Consider the following 15,300-nt stretch of genomic DNA (forward strand, 5'->3'; position numbering starts at 1 on the left):
GGACTGTATATGAATATATCGTGTGTAGGAACACCTGACGGAAATGGACCAATCAGAAGGAACAGGAAGTGTGAAGCTGCTGCAGCTCTCTGAACCTTATTATGCCCGGTCCCCACTAAATCCACCTTTTCCCGTTTCCATAGAAATTAAATAGGGGTTCATAAGCATTTAAAGGTCCCCAATTTTGATATATTTCAGCAATATGCTATAGGGCCATATCTATACAAAACATGTCTGTGAAGTGTTTTGCTGAAAATACCAAACAGATCCCCCATTGTAGCATGCCTTATCCCCCTCTATTTCAGCCCTGTTCCTGAAGTGCTGATTCTGTGACTGTAGCTTTAAATGAACTAGCTGCTGCTGGCCACGCCCCTTTAGAGCTGCTGCTGGTCACGCCCATTTGAAGCTGCTGCTGGTCACGCCCCTTTGGAGCATCATGATCTCTCCTCTGAAGAGAGTTTTCTACCAGGAGAAACTCAGCTAAACGCTGCCGTGATTAAACGCCATATTATGTTCCAACCACATCCAGCATTATTTCTGAAACAGTCTGGAGCTCAAACGTTTCTCTCTCTCGGTTTACCACAAGGACAGGACCTTTATATTACACATAGTCTCTCCAGTACAGCGTTAGCACTGAGTGTTAGCGATGCTTGCTAATGTAAACACAGACCATAATCATTCCAGAACACGTGGCGCATTTTTTCTGATACAGCACATAGCTTGTTCTTTCTCAGTGTTTACCACTAGAACAGAACACTATATGTATTATATACAACAACTTTACTCTAATTCCCTCCTGCAGACATCCTGCTGAACACACAGACACACAGCTGGGGGGGAATCAGCTCGCCGACTGTAAATAATAATAATAACTTTAACTTATATAGCGCCTTTCATGGTACCCAAGGTCGCTTTACAAATAGGGAGGGGAAAAGGGGGGTTGGGAGTTAGGGATCAAAGGACTTAGTGCAGAGAAATGTTTTGAGGTGCTTTTTTGAACATGGGCAGGGATTGGGCGGAGCGGACGTGGAGTGGTAGACTGTTCCAGAATGTGGGAGCATTGGCAGAGAAGGCCCTGTCTCCAAAAGTTCGCAATTTGGTGCGGGGAGTGGCCAGCAGGTCCTTGTCAGAGGACCGCAGGGAACGTGACTGAGTGTAGGGGTGGAGGAAATCTGTGAGGTATTGTGGTGAGAGTCCATGGAGAGATTTGTAGGTGAGCAGTAGGATCTTGTAGGTTATATGTGACTTGACTGGCAACCAGTGGAGCTGTTTGAAGATGGGAGTGATATGCTGCCAGGGCTTTATGTGGGTTAGAACCCTGGCAGCTGAGTTCTGGATGTACTGGAGTCTGATAAGGGCCTTGGTGGGCAGTCCAGACAGGACACCGTTGCAGTAGTCAAGACGGGAGGTGATGAAGGCATGGATGAGTGTCTCTGTGACTGAATGCGTGAGTGAATGCCGGAGTCGTGAGATGTTTCTGAGGTGGTAGAAGGCAGACTTGGTGATGTTGTTGATGTGGGACCGGAAGGAGAGAGTGGAGTCCAGGATGACGCCCAGGTTGCGAACCTCAGGAGATGGGGAAATGGAGCAGCCATCCACAACCAGGGCCAGGTCACCAACTTTCCTGAGCATTGGTGCAGGGGCCACCACCATGAGCTCTGTCTTATTGCTGTTTAGTTTGAGTAGGTTTGTGGTCATCCATGATTTGAGTTCCTGCAGGCAGTTGACAAGTTGTGTGGGTGGGAGCTGGGAGGAGGGGTTTGTGCTGATATAGAGCTGGGTATCATCGGCGTAGCAGTGGAAGTTGAGTCCATGTTTACGGATGATATGACCTAGGGGTAGCATGTAAATAGTGAACAGCAGAGGACCAAGCACCCAGCCCTTGGGCACGCCATGGTTGACGGGTGCTGTATGAGAGTTGGAGCCATTTAGGGTGGTGAATTGTTTCCGGTCTGTGAGGTAGGACCGGAACCAGGACAGTGCTGAACCACTGAGCCCGATGAGCTCAGATAGGCGGTGGAGAAGGACGGTATGGGAGACTGTATCAAAAGCTACAGAAAGGTCAAGGAGGATGAGGATGGAGATGAGGCCATTGTCAGCAGCCAGCAGAAGTTCATTAGTGATTTTGATGAGGGCGGTCTCAGTGCTATGGTGGGTTCTAAAACCAGATTGGAGGGGTTCGAAGAGCTCATGGTGGGACAGGTGATGTTGAAGCTGGGCAGCCTCTGCTTTTTCCAAGATTTTGCTGAGGAAAGGGAGCTTGGAGATAGGCAGCACCGAGGTGAGCGGGCAGCAGTGGAGTGGTGAGAATCCTGTTGGGGCAGTGAGGGGCACAGGGAGAGCCCAGGAGACTCCAGCTGCCGGTGGATGTTGTCCACTTTCTGCTGGAAGAAATCGAGGAACCTGGAGTAGAGGTCAGCTGCATCTGAGGGTTTAGCGGCATCAGGAGGGTAAATAAGGCGGTTGATGGTGGAGAAGAGCAATTTGGGGTGTTTTTGTTGGTTATTGATGAGTGTGGAGTAGTACCTTGTTTTTGCCTGAGCAAGGGCTTCTTTGTAGCTTGTGACGTGTTCTTTAAATGCTTCACGATGGACAATGAGGCCTGATGTTCTGTATCGTCTCTCGAGCCTTCATGGTCTTCATCCTGTGGAGCTCAGGGGTGAACCAGGGGGCGGGACGAGAAAAAAACACGTAACGCGTGGTGAGAGGTGCTACAAAGTCCAGGCTGAAAGAGAGGGCACGGTTGTAGTGGTCCACCATGCCATCAATTGTTTCGTAGGGGTGGTAGGTGGCGAGGTGGGTTGCTAGGGTGCCAGATAGTGTTGACGTACACACCTGTTTGATGTTCCTGAACGTGATGGGCCGTTTGGTGCACTGCTTTGGGAGAGGCACAGGGACCAAGAATAGAATGGCAAGGTGGTCAGAGAGAGCCAGGTCAGTGCACTGCAGGTGGGAGGGGGTTATGCCAGCATAGCACTCCAGGTCCAGTGTGTGCCCTTTGTCATGTGTGGGGCCCTGTACATGTTGTGTAAAATTAAAGCAGTCCAGCAGTGAAAGGAAATCAGTAGCAAGGGAGCAGCTGCTGGAATCCACATGAATGTTAAAATCATCCAGCAGGATGGTAGACGGGGATTTCGGGCAAACAGTGGCAAGCACTTCAGTGAGCTCTGATATAAAGCAGGCAGAGGCTTTGGGGGGGCGGTAGATTAGGACAACCTGTAGCTGTGTGGACCCAGTCCACATGAAGTGAACACACTCAGAGGTAGTATTCACTGAGATGTCTTTTACCAGGATCTCAGCCCGATGAATAACAGCCAACCCTCCACCACGGCCAAGGCTGCGAGGTTTCTTGGTATAGCCATATCCTGGGGGAGTGGCTTGGTTGAGAATTATACATTCTTGTTGGTTCTGCCATGTCTCAGTAAGACATAAAAAATCCAGTGATTTTTCAAAGATGAGGTCATGGATGAGAAGGGCTTTGTTATTTAATGAGCGAATGTTAAGCAGCATGAATGATCTTGTCCTGGTTAGTGCAGTGTCAGGGGTGATAGTATTGTCTACACAGACCAAGGATAGCAGATTTGCATGTGATGGACATGGTTTGCATCGATGACGTCTCCAACATGAGGCATGGCACCAAACAGCTGGGACAGACAATGGGGGACGATAGGTTGGGACGTGTCACATGGGTGGGACGTTGCCAGGAGTTCAATGCTGACCTCAATATTACCTGTAGTTAAGAATGCAACCAACAGTTAGCCAACATGATGCCAGAATAAACACTATGACAGTCCATTTTATTATTGCTTTGGTTGGGTATTTAGTTTTATTGAGAAAATGTTGATATGTGTTCACATTGCAATTGCCATGTCAATATATCATATATTCTAAGGAATCAAAAAATCAAAACCAAATCTATTTTTTAGAGGGTGTAAAGTACTATTATATAAGTGGCAGGAAATGCTCCTAAAATGACAGTAGTATGGTTTATTATTTATAGGATAATATATTGTACGGGCTACTGGAGCTACATTTGTTTTAAAGAACTTAAATAGGACAACTCCATCTCCAACGTCCGAAGGTGGTTTCAGCACTTTTACTGTTTTTTAATAACAGTAAAACAGTAATAAAATATGTATGTATGTGTTGTTGTCAATAGCACCTGATACTGCGTCTCCTGTGAGACTCATGATGCTGCAGTGTCACTGCCTGAAGACGCTGCTGGTCTGCATCTCATCAGTATTCCCTTCTCCCTGTCTTCCAAGTTTGATCCAGTCCACTCTCAGTCCACTGACTCAGTGATCAGTCAGCTGTCTCATGTGCATGCAGCGGGGCTGTCCTCACACCACACTGTCCCAACTTCATTGTCTTAAGTGTGTATTTAAGGATTAAGTTGACTGAGAGCACCTTGTTACCTTGTGAGGGCTTGCAGTGGAACTTCCTCACGCTGCAGAGCTGAGAAGCTGCTCCCGGTCAGGATGATGAGGACTTCCTGCTCAGATCTGGATTTGGGGATTTGAATTGAGAGCCAATGAAATCACTGCACTGTGCTGTTTCAAGTGCAGCACAGGTGATCATTTTACACAGTAGATGGACTGACTAATAGGCCCTGCTGATAATGAAATGATCCTACTAGGGGTCCAGGAAGCCCCTCTGCACTGAAAAAGCTGGAACGTTGACTTTAATTAAATGTATTATGTCAACAGATTTCACATAACTGTATCAGTTTAGTTGAAAGCAATAATGTTAAGTTGAACTTAGTATTATTATGCCATCATCTCTGCCTTCCCATGTCCACCACTATTTTAAGTTTTTTTTGTGATCAAATTTTTTATTGAGCTTAATACACAACATGTACAACCAAAAACACAACACGTTTTTGAATAATAACTAAAGTACATAAGAAAAAGAAAAATGAGATAACAGCAGTTACTCACAAAATATACAAAATGCAGAATACAGAATACATATGTAAGCTTAAAATAATAATAGAGAAACAAAAATAAAATAAAGCAAAATAAAACAAACCCAACCCTCCCTCCCAGACACCTAAACACAAACAGACACACACAGGTGTTGGGTGCCAGCACTCAGGTATCAGAGAGTTTATATACCATCACTAACACATGCACACACACACACACACACACACACACACACACACACACACACACACACACACAAACAAACACAGGGAAATGCTATGGTCACAATTTGAAAGGCTGTGGATTAGGGGAAGGAAGAAATCATTCTAAAAGATCTTTGAAGGAATCAACTGCAGAGCGCCAATTGTTTACATTGGTGTCACTTGTCCTGTTAATTCGGGCAGTTGACAACTCTAGATAATCAACATCCAGAGAAGCAAGGACCCAGTGTCTGAAGGTGAGCGAATTAGGAGGCTTCCATCGAACCGAAAGCATCTTTTTAGCAGCTGTTAAGCCAGCTAATAAGATGCGCATCTTAAGCTTGAAAATATCGAGCTTGGACAGATCATTTAACTGAAGGAGGGGCACAGTCACCGGAACTGTCACTGAAAGCAGAAACCAGAAGCCACTTTAGTCCAGAACAATGCGACTGGAGGACAGTCCCACATCATGTGAATAAACGTGCCAGGGGCCTTCATAGTGCATAAACTACATGAGGGATCATCTATCACTTTCATGCAGTGAAGTTTACACGGGGTTAGATATGTACTGTGGACATAGTTAAAGTGGATCTGTTGGTGATCAGGATTCCGAGAGGCCTCTTTTATGCTTGACCGAACACCCTCCCAACTGAATCAGGGTCCAAAACTGGACAATCACGTCTCCATACTCTGTCCAGCGATACGGTATCGTAGGAAGTCTCCAGAAAGAAATGATAGTGTGGACACCATACCCCTGTTTTTTCCTTGTAATCACTCCTTCAAGGGAGACAAAGCAGACAGAGTGAAGTTCATGTTAGTGTTGGCACATGGAGGAGAGCTGGTAAGTCGGTTAGTGACCCAGCTACATTAGCCTTGGTTATGGAAGGTTTTTTGAGTCGGGGAAAAATAAAGCCTTTTTGATTCAATCACTGCCTCTGTTTTGATTGCTGCGCTACCACTTACCTCTTTTGTCGGCCCAGTCCTGTTACAGTATCAATAGAGTATCCAAAGAACACACAATTAAAAAATAATTACTAAGTTTGAATCCTTATACAAAATATAGTATGCAAAGTTGTGTGCAGTATTAAAATAAAATTGAAATATAAATGCAATAAGGTTGCATGAGTACTATAGAAACGCTAGTGGGATTTGTGGGATTTGGAGTTCTCTTGGTCTCAGACCACACTAGTCTGGCTGTTGAGAAGGCAGAGCATGTGTAGCTGGCATCAAATTTTGTGAAGTTGATAAGAAGGGTTTATTTGGACCAATCAGAGTGAGTGATGGTTTGATCAGTGGAAACACTCATTGGTCAGGTTTTATTTAAGCTTGTATTACTATAAACATAAATAAAGCTAGTCTTACTTTGGTGAAAGAGAACTTGTTCTGGAATAGTTATCAGTTATGTGTACCTGTTTGATTAACACTAGAACCGCCAGGGGGTCGCTGTATACCTAAAACCGCCAACGGGTAAACTTTACCCGTTACTGGAATGCATGAATTTTCAGGGTACAATGCTCTTTTATTTATCATTCTAGAACACAGGGTTCTGATATAGTTGTAGTCTCTTAATAGCCTTCTACTTACAAAAAAAACAACAACATGATAATAAAATAATATAATATAACAGTTTATTTTATATAACTGAACAGCAGATAAAACAGAACATAATAACGCAGAGAAAGAACATCAGAGAAGAACAGATAAAGAACAACAGAAAACATCAGAGAAGAAGAGGAAGAAGAACCAGAACCAGATCCACAACCAAATAAATATAAAACCACACATGGATCATAAACGCAACACAAACACTCAAACACAATTTTTGCAAACATTCAGCACCTGTGCTGTGCATTTGCCACAAACAACATCCCCACACTTCACACATTTGCAAAATGTTTTGTTCTGCTTGCAGTGCGCTTTCACCGTGCAGGTCATTCTCTTGAGCTCTTCTGCACCTGTGAAGGGCACATCTACAAGTGGTAGCGCTTTTGTTGCCATCCACTCAGCGTGCAGCTCCTGTGCCAGCTGAAGCATGAAGTCCCTTCTTTGGATGTTCTGGCTCATGCAGCTCCGGTACAGCACCCAGGCATTTATGGCAGCAAGATCCAGCACATTGTAGAAGACAGCTACATCTACGGGTGCCACCTGAGAGAAACAGAGAATTTAGGAAAAACGATTGACCAATGCAGTGTTTTCTAGGCCTACATAATAATAGAATCTAAGGTGTTCTTCCTGCTTGTTTGTTTAGGAGGCGCAATTTGCAAAATGATCAATAGTGCTCAACAATGTGGTCGAAAATTCTGTTGGCTACTCTTGAAGGGACAGCAAAATACACAGGTCTGTCAGAGGATACTAGCAATCAGACAGCATTACCCTAAAATCAATACTGAACAATTACAAAATATGAACACCCTACATATTGAACGTATTATAAATAATAATGACGATACTAATAATAATAACAATAATACCTTTCACCGAATATTGGCGAGCCATTTGGTCGAGCACGTCAACCCCTACTTTAGAGTGGTTATAATATTCCACCGTCTCTGGCTTTTTCTTCCCTTCTTCGGAGATGGCCACATGCTGGTGTTGCGTGCTGAGTATTGTTACGTTTCTCCTCGGCTTACACTGGTAAACAGAGAGCACCACTTTGTCACTTTTCAGCACCTTGGAGCTGAACAGCTCAGTTCTCCCTTGCAGATAGGGTGGAAGCTCCTGCTTGTTCTGTTTTATGGTGCCCACAAGGCTGGTGTTTTTGCTGAGAAGCGCTTTGGCGAGAGGGAGGGAGGTAAAGAAATAGTCAGTGGTGACATTTCTTCCCTTACCAACAAAGGGCTCCGCCAGCCTCAGCACCACATTCTCTCCAAGGCATTGTGTTGCTGGCCTGCTGGCCTCTTTTCCCAGGTAAGGGAAGCCATTCAGCATGTATTTGCTGTCAACATCAGTTGCCCGCCAAAACTTGATCCCAAGTTTGTCTGGCTTGTTGGACATATATTGTGTAAATGGACATCTGGCTTTGTCTCCTTTTTATCAAAGCGCAGGCAGCGCATAATGTCTGAAATCTGTTCCTCGACAGTGTTGCGTTGAAGAACGCATTGCCCCACGGTTCGGACCAGAAACTCTCCATCTCAATGTTCTTCCCACAATATGCACCTCTCACATAGATAAGGGCAATAAAGGCCTTCAGCTCATGAGAGAGACATCCCAGATGTGTTCATGAACTCTGCGTGCTTCTGCAATGGTACAATCAGGGATGTGCTCCAACATTATGCTATCACGCAGGCACATAAATGCTGTGAGTTTGTCACAAATGTTGGTCCCAATTACGTTGCTGACATGGTCCTGACTCGACTGGACCTGGTCTTGGACTTGACTTGGTCTCTCGATGTTAGTTTGATCTCGGCTACAGCCCTGCTCATGTCTTTTCCTCAATTCATGCTCCAGGTTAAACTATGATGGTTACAATTAAATTACCCTTTAAAACCCACAGGATTATTTGGAAAAATGGATTTTAGGCAACAATGGTGTTAAGAGGAGAATTCTTTATGAAAGGACATTTTGAAAACATGCTTCACCCAAAACCAACAGCCACGTGTTGCTTTGAATTGTGGAATTTAAACGGACACCACGGTCATCAGTGTGATCTTTGAAGTAATAAATGTAGGAAATATGCAGCAGCACAGACATCATTTCCTTTCAACAACAGCAGAGAAATAAATGCAACAGAAAATAATAACTAAATACAAAATGCAAATAAATCTGAAGGAATAGAGAGCTTTATACACATTATTAGACCTACAGACACAATATATAAATGTCTTACAAACTCTTAAATATGGTAATCTTTTTCATTCCTGGAGCTGTTATGCAGTGCTTTTTATCAGTGCTCCTGCCCCGGGTGTTAAACAGAGCCAAAATAAATCTGCTGTTGCTCCTAATTCATGAGTTCACAATATATGAACTCTTTTATTTGCTGCTTCTGAATCACAGCGATGCTTTACAGCAGAACCAGGAGCTGTGACATCACAGAGGAAGCACCAGCTGTGAGGCGATTATGAAATGGTTATCATTCAGATAAAAAATGTGAAGCTCCCATACAGTGTTTATGAAAGAACGAGCAATTGTTACCATGACACTGTGGGCAAATTATAATGCAATAATAATGCTTAATCACCTGAAAACCTGCACATTGTTAAAGTCTTCAGAAATTAATTAAACGGTTGGGAGGGTTCCTTTAAATCCCCTGACAATATTAATATTTACATGTAAAACTATGTAATCAGTAACCTAAAATTTAAAGTAATGTAACCTGATTACTTTCCAGTACTTTAGGATTACCTCAATATCAAATGCAAAGCGAATGAACAACAGAGACAGAGTAATAAGAGATTTTGATGAAAACCAAAAACAAATTCAGGCAATACGTCTACGTATATCAATCTTTATGTTACTTTATGTAGATGTAGCTTTTATGCTCCTAAACCTTTTCAGGTTACGCTTCGAAATCCTGTCCATGAATATCACAAACAGGATTGGTGACAAAGCGCAGCCCTGGCGGAGGCCAACCCTCACCGGAAATCGGTCCGACGTACTACAGAGGACCCGGACACAGCTCTCACTTTGGGAGTACAGAGATTGGATGGCCCTGAGCAGAGACCCCCTCACCCCATACTCCCGCAGCACTTCCCACAGTAGCTCCCTGGGAACCCGGTCATACGCCTTCTCCAAATCCACAAAGCACATGTAGACCGGATGTGCGTACTCCCAGGGCCCCTCCAGGATCCTTGCGAGAGTGAAAAGCTGGTCCGTCGTTCCACGACCAGGACGAAATCCGCATTGTTCCTCCTCAATCTGAGGTTCGACAATCGGTCGGACCCTCCTTTCTAGCACCTTAGAGTAAACTTTCCCGGGGAGGCTGAGTAATGTGATGCCACTGTGGAGCTGTTTAACTACCTCAGTGACTTCCCCCCGTGAGATTGGAGTTGATCCCCCTTCATACTCCAGCTCCGCCTCTAACATAGAGGGCGGAGTTGTCGGATTCAGGAGTTCCTCCAAGTGTTCCTTCCACTGCCCTAACACACTATCAGTTGAGGTCAACAGTGTCCCATCCTTACTGTACACAGCTTGGATGGTTCCCTGCTTCCCCCTCCTGAGGTGTCGGATGGTTTTCCAGAACAACTTTGGTGCCAACCGAAAGTCCTTCTCCATGGCTTCTCCGAACTTCTCCAACATCCGCTGCTTTGCCTCGGCCACGGCTGAGGCTGCTGCCCTTCGGGCATGTCAATATCTTGCAACTGCATCAGGAGTACCCAGGGATAACATATCCCGAAAGGCCTCTTTCTTCAGTCGGACGGCTTCCCTGACCACCGTTGTCCACCAGGAGGTTCGAGGGTTACCGCCCCTTGAGTCACCTAAGACCTTGAGACCACAGCTCCCCGCCGCAGCTTCAGCAATAGAGGCTTTGAACACCGCCCACTCTGGTTCAATGTCCCCAGCCTCCAAAGGGATATCTGAAAAGCTCCGCCGGAGGTGTGAGTTGAAGGCCTCCTGGACTTGGGACTCCTCCAGACGTTCCCAGTTCACCCGCACTACACGTTTGGGCTTACCAGGTCTGTTCATAGGCTTCTCCTGCCACTCGACCCAACTCACCACCAGATGGTGATCAGTTGGCAACTCCGTTCCTCTTTTCACCCGAGTGTCCAAAACATGATACGATAACAAAATTGATCATGGACCTTCTGCCTAGGGTGCTCTGGTACCATGTACACTTATGAGCATCCTTATGTTTGAACATGGTGTTTGTTATGCCCAATCCATGACTAGCACAGAAGTCCAGTAACAAACCACCACTCCGGTTCAGATCAGGGGGGCCGTTCCTCCCAATCACGCCCCTCCAAGTGTCTCCATCATTGCCAACGTGTACGTTGAAGTCTCCCAGCAAGACTAAGGAGTCCCCTTCAGGAGCCCCATACAGGACTCTTTTCAGGGTGCCCGAGAAGGCCGAATACTCTGAACTGCTGTTTGGTGCATAAGCACACACAACAGTCAGAGTTTTCCCCCCAATAACCTGCAGGCGTAGGGAGGCGACCCTCTCGTCCACTGGGGTAAACTCCGACAAAGCAGCACTCAACCGGGGGCTTGTGAGTATCCCCACACCCACTCGGCGCCTCACACCTTGGGCAACTCCGGAGAAGAATAGAGTCCAACCCCTATCAAGAAGTGAGGTTCCCGACCCCATCGCTGTTTCCCGTAGGTGGTGGGCCCGCGGGACGGGGGAAGCAGAGGTGTTGCACACGTTGCTTATTTGGGCTGTGCCCGGCCGGGCTTCCTCCGGGCCGGGTATCCTCGCTTTCAAGTGTGTTTTCCATGAGGTCTTTTGAACCAATCTTAGTCTGGCCCCTTACCTGAAACCAATTTGCCATGGGAAACCCTACCAGAAACACAAGGTTCCAGACAACACAGCCCCCAGGTTCATCGGGGCACAGAAACCTCTCCACCACGATAAGGTGCTGGTTCTCGGAAAGGCAAACTCACAAAAACAAAAAAAATAAATCAGGCGTCGACCTAATGCATTTTAAAAAAGAAGATACAGTGGGGCAAAAAAGTATTTAGTCAGCCACCAATTGTGCAAGTTCTCCCATTTAAAAAGATGAGAGAGGCCTGTAAAATCCAGGAAATCACACTGTCTGATTTTTAAAGAATTTATTTTCACATTATTGTGGAAAATAAGTATTTGGTCAATAACAAAAGTTCATCTCAATACTTTGTTATATACCCTTTGTTGGCAATGACAGAGGTCAAACGTTTTCTGTAAGTCTTCACAAGGTTTTCACACACTGTTGCTGGTATTTTGGCCCATTCCTCCATGCAGATCTCCTCTAAAGCAGTGATGTTTTGGGGCTGTCGCTGGGCAACACGGACTTTCAACTCCCTCCAAAGATTTTCTATGGGGTTGAGATCTGGAGACTGGCTAGGCCACTCCAGGACCTTGAAATGCTTCTTACGAAGCCACTCCTTCGTTGCCCTGGCGGTGTGTTTGGGATCATTGTCATGCTGAAAGACCCAGCCACGCTTCATCTTCAGTGCCCTTGCTGATGGAAGGAGGTTTTCACTCAAAATCTCACGATACATGGCCCCATTCATTCTTTCATTTACACGGATCAGTCGTCCTGGTCCCTTTGCAGAGAAACAGCCCCAAAGCATGATGTTTCCACCCCCATGCTTCACAGTAGGTATGGTGTTCTTTGGATGCTACTCTGCATTCTTTCTCCTCCAAACACGACGAGTTGAGTTTTTACCAAAAAGTTCTATTTTGGTTTCATCTGACCATATGACATTCTCCCAATCCTCTTCTGGATCATCCAAATGCCCTCTAGCAAACTTCAGACGGGCCTGGACATGTACTGGCTTAAGCAGGGGGACACGTCTGGAACTGCAGGATTTAAGTCCCTGGCGGCGTAGTGTGTTACGGATGGTAGCCTCTGTTACTTTGGTCCCAGCTCTCTGCAGGTCATTCACTAGGTCCCCACGTGTGGTTCTGGGATTTTTGCTCACCGTTCTTGTGATCATTTTGACCCCACGGGGTGAGATCTTGCGTGGAGCCCCAGATCGAGGGAGATTAGCAGTGGTCTTGTATGTCTTCCATTTTCTAATGATTGCTCCCACAGTTGATTTCTTCACACCAACCTGCTTACCTATTGCAGATTCAGTTTTCCCAGCCTGGTGCAGGTCTACAATTTTGTCTCTGGTCTCCTTTGACAGCTCTTTGGTCTTGGCCATAGTGGAGTTTGGAGTATGACTGTTTGAGGTTGTGGACAGGTGTCTTTTATACTGATAACGAGTTCAAAAAGGTGCCATTAATACAGGTAACGAGTGGAGGACAGAGGAGCCTCTTAAAGAAGAAGTTACAGGTCTGTGAGAGCCAGACATCTTGCTTGTTTGTAGGTGACTAAATACTTATTTTACAGAGGAATTTACCAATTAATTCATTAAAAATCCTACAATGTGATTTCCTGGATTTTTTTTTCTCATTCTGTCTCTCATAGTTGAGGTATACCTATGATAAAAATGACAGGCATCTCATCTTTTTAAATGGGAGAACTTGCACAATTGGTGGCTGACTAAATACTTTTTTGCCCCACTGTATATGCAATAAAGAATAATCAAAGTAGCCTAAATGAAAACCAAATAGAAAATTCAGGTAGTCTATATATAATATATCTTAGTGTAAATGTATTGAAACATTGTGATCTTGCTGGTATTTATTTTTACTGTTCCAGTAATCTGATTACAATAACAGTTTCCCTTTTTTCTGTATCCTGATGACGTCATCCTGTTATATCCTGTTGTAATCTGTAACTCCCTGAGCCTGGCAGGGAGTTTTAAAGGACATCACATCTTTCCCTGGTTGATCAGCGCTTTAACAACAAGACAATGCCGCCCTCTAGTGGCTGTAGCAACAGCCGAGGGAGGTTAGTCTGGCATTGGAGGAGGTGGAGTGCTGCTCTTGTCTCGTGTCAAACTAAATACATGGACTTCTTTCAGATCATACTTATTACAACCCAAACCTTTCCTAATAACTGTATCAAGTTCATTTGTTTTCTTTTAATTCAGATTCAGACTCTTGCTCTGTGCGCAGCATAAGGATGGTGAGCAGCTGATGACTGCCCCTCAATGGGCTGATAACATCCAAACTGAGATCCTGAGCAACTTCCTTTATTACTGTGTCTCACCTTTACATATAGACTTAACCGAGACCATAGGGTTGAAACTCGGTTTGATTTGACTTCTCTATTTCTTCTCACATTGTGTTTATCACTTTGAGCCATACTGTGTCATCCACCAGCTGATGAGCCCTGAGGAGGCAAATTTGGTGTTGATTCAGGAACATCGTTCTGAAATCCCATGTTCACCAGTAGGCCTACATATGGGTTCAGGTGTCTTAAAACTAAAACAGTGAACTGAACCCTGCTGGAAGAACGTCAGGGCTGAGACAACAAGAGACGCTCCTCTAAGTGAGAGTGAGGATGATTGACAGCTGACCTGAAAAACCTCTGGATGGCCTCAAATCTCAGATCTCACACCACAACCAACTCTGAAGACTTCCATCTGATAAGTGAACCAGAACCAGAAGCGGTTTTATTACCAACTAGGTTTACACAAACTAGGAATTTGCAATGGAAAAATAAAGACAATTTTTTACACAACTGTAATATGTGAGAAACAGAGTACAGTCAAATATAATCAAATATGTCAAATACTATATTCAAAGTGGAGAGCTGTGCAGGTTAAAGAGAGGTAGTGTGGAGCAGAGATGTGCAACATGTGCAGGATTTACAATATTCAAAGAACAAGATGTTGATCACATGATAATGTTTTTATGGGATAGATAATAGTCACAGTCAGTACTAACGTTTTGTGACCCCTTCCTGAGAAGATAAACACACAGCAGAAAACTGAGGTGCATCAGTCTGAGAATATGAGGGTTCTCTGCTCTGTGTTACTCATAAAGCTCCTCTGATATCTTCATTGTAGCAGAGACTTCAGATCAAATGTCCCTCAGTAGAAACGTGTGCTTATGTGTTGAATTGAAATGGTTTAATCTGTGCTGTTTGAGACAGCGCTGTGTAGATGTTGGATTGAACTGAATGGGGGCTTTACAGAATCATCACATGTACATGTGTACCTCAAATACTGTACACTACATTCATTTAACACCATTGTTTGCAAAACGTTATGAATGAATATCCAATAGATGTGAAGATCAACCACCAACACTCAGTATCTCCTGAGGAAACTGGTTTGACTGAACCAGCTCAAAATGAAATGTTGAATCTTTTTTAAACACATTTTTTTGTAATATAATTATTTAGTGAATCCAGAAAGTCATGAAAAATGAAGATGTATCTTATTATGTATTTTCAAACCTACATGGCTGTAGAGAGGGAAGGTTGTGTTAGTAACTGAGACATTGACAGCTCTATGCCTGGCAGATGGTCATCATCACGGCTCACTGCCTCCACCTGGAGACATCAGAACTTCCTCTCAGGATGAAGCTCTTGATTTAAATTTAAAGTCCACGTGACTCCACGTGTGAGACTGTGAGGAATCGGGACTCATTTACAAAGTCACAGGACCAGAGTGACTCAACATTCGCTTTCATATGGGAACAT

General features: G+C 44.6%; 1 protein-coding gene across 1 annotated transcript in view; it reads left to right on the top strand.

Annotated features, from left to right (window-relative positions):
* LOC134874670 (glutamate receptor ionotropic, kainate 5-like) overlaps nt 1–15,300 on the top strand; it is a 290,705-nt gene that overhangs the window by 258,016 nt on the left and 17,389 nt on the right. The gene's annotated exons all lie outside the window — the stretch shown is intronic.

This window comes from Eleginops maclovinus, chromosome 13 (assembly GCF_036324505.1).
Source record: "Eleginops maclovinus isolate JMC-PN-2008 ecotype Puerto Natales chromosome 13, JC_Emac_rtc_rv5, whole genome shotgun sequence".
Taxonomy (NCBI): domain Eukaryota; kingdom Metazoa; phylum Chordata; class Actinopteri; order Perciformes; family Eleginopidae; genus Eleginops; species Eleginops maclovinus.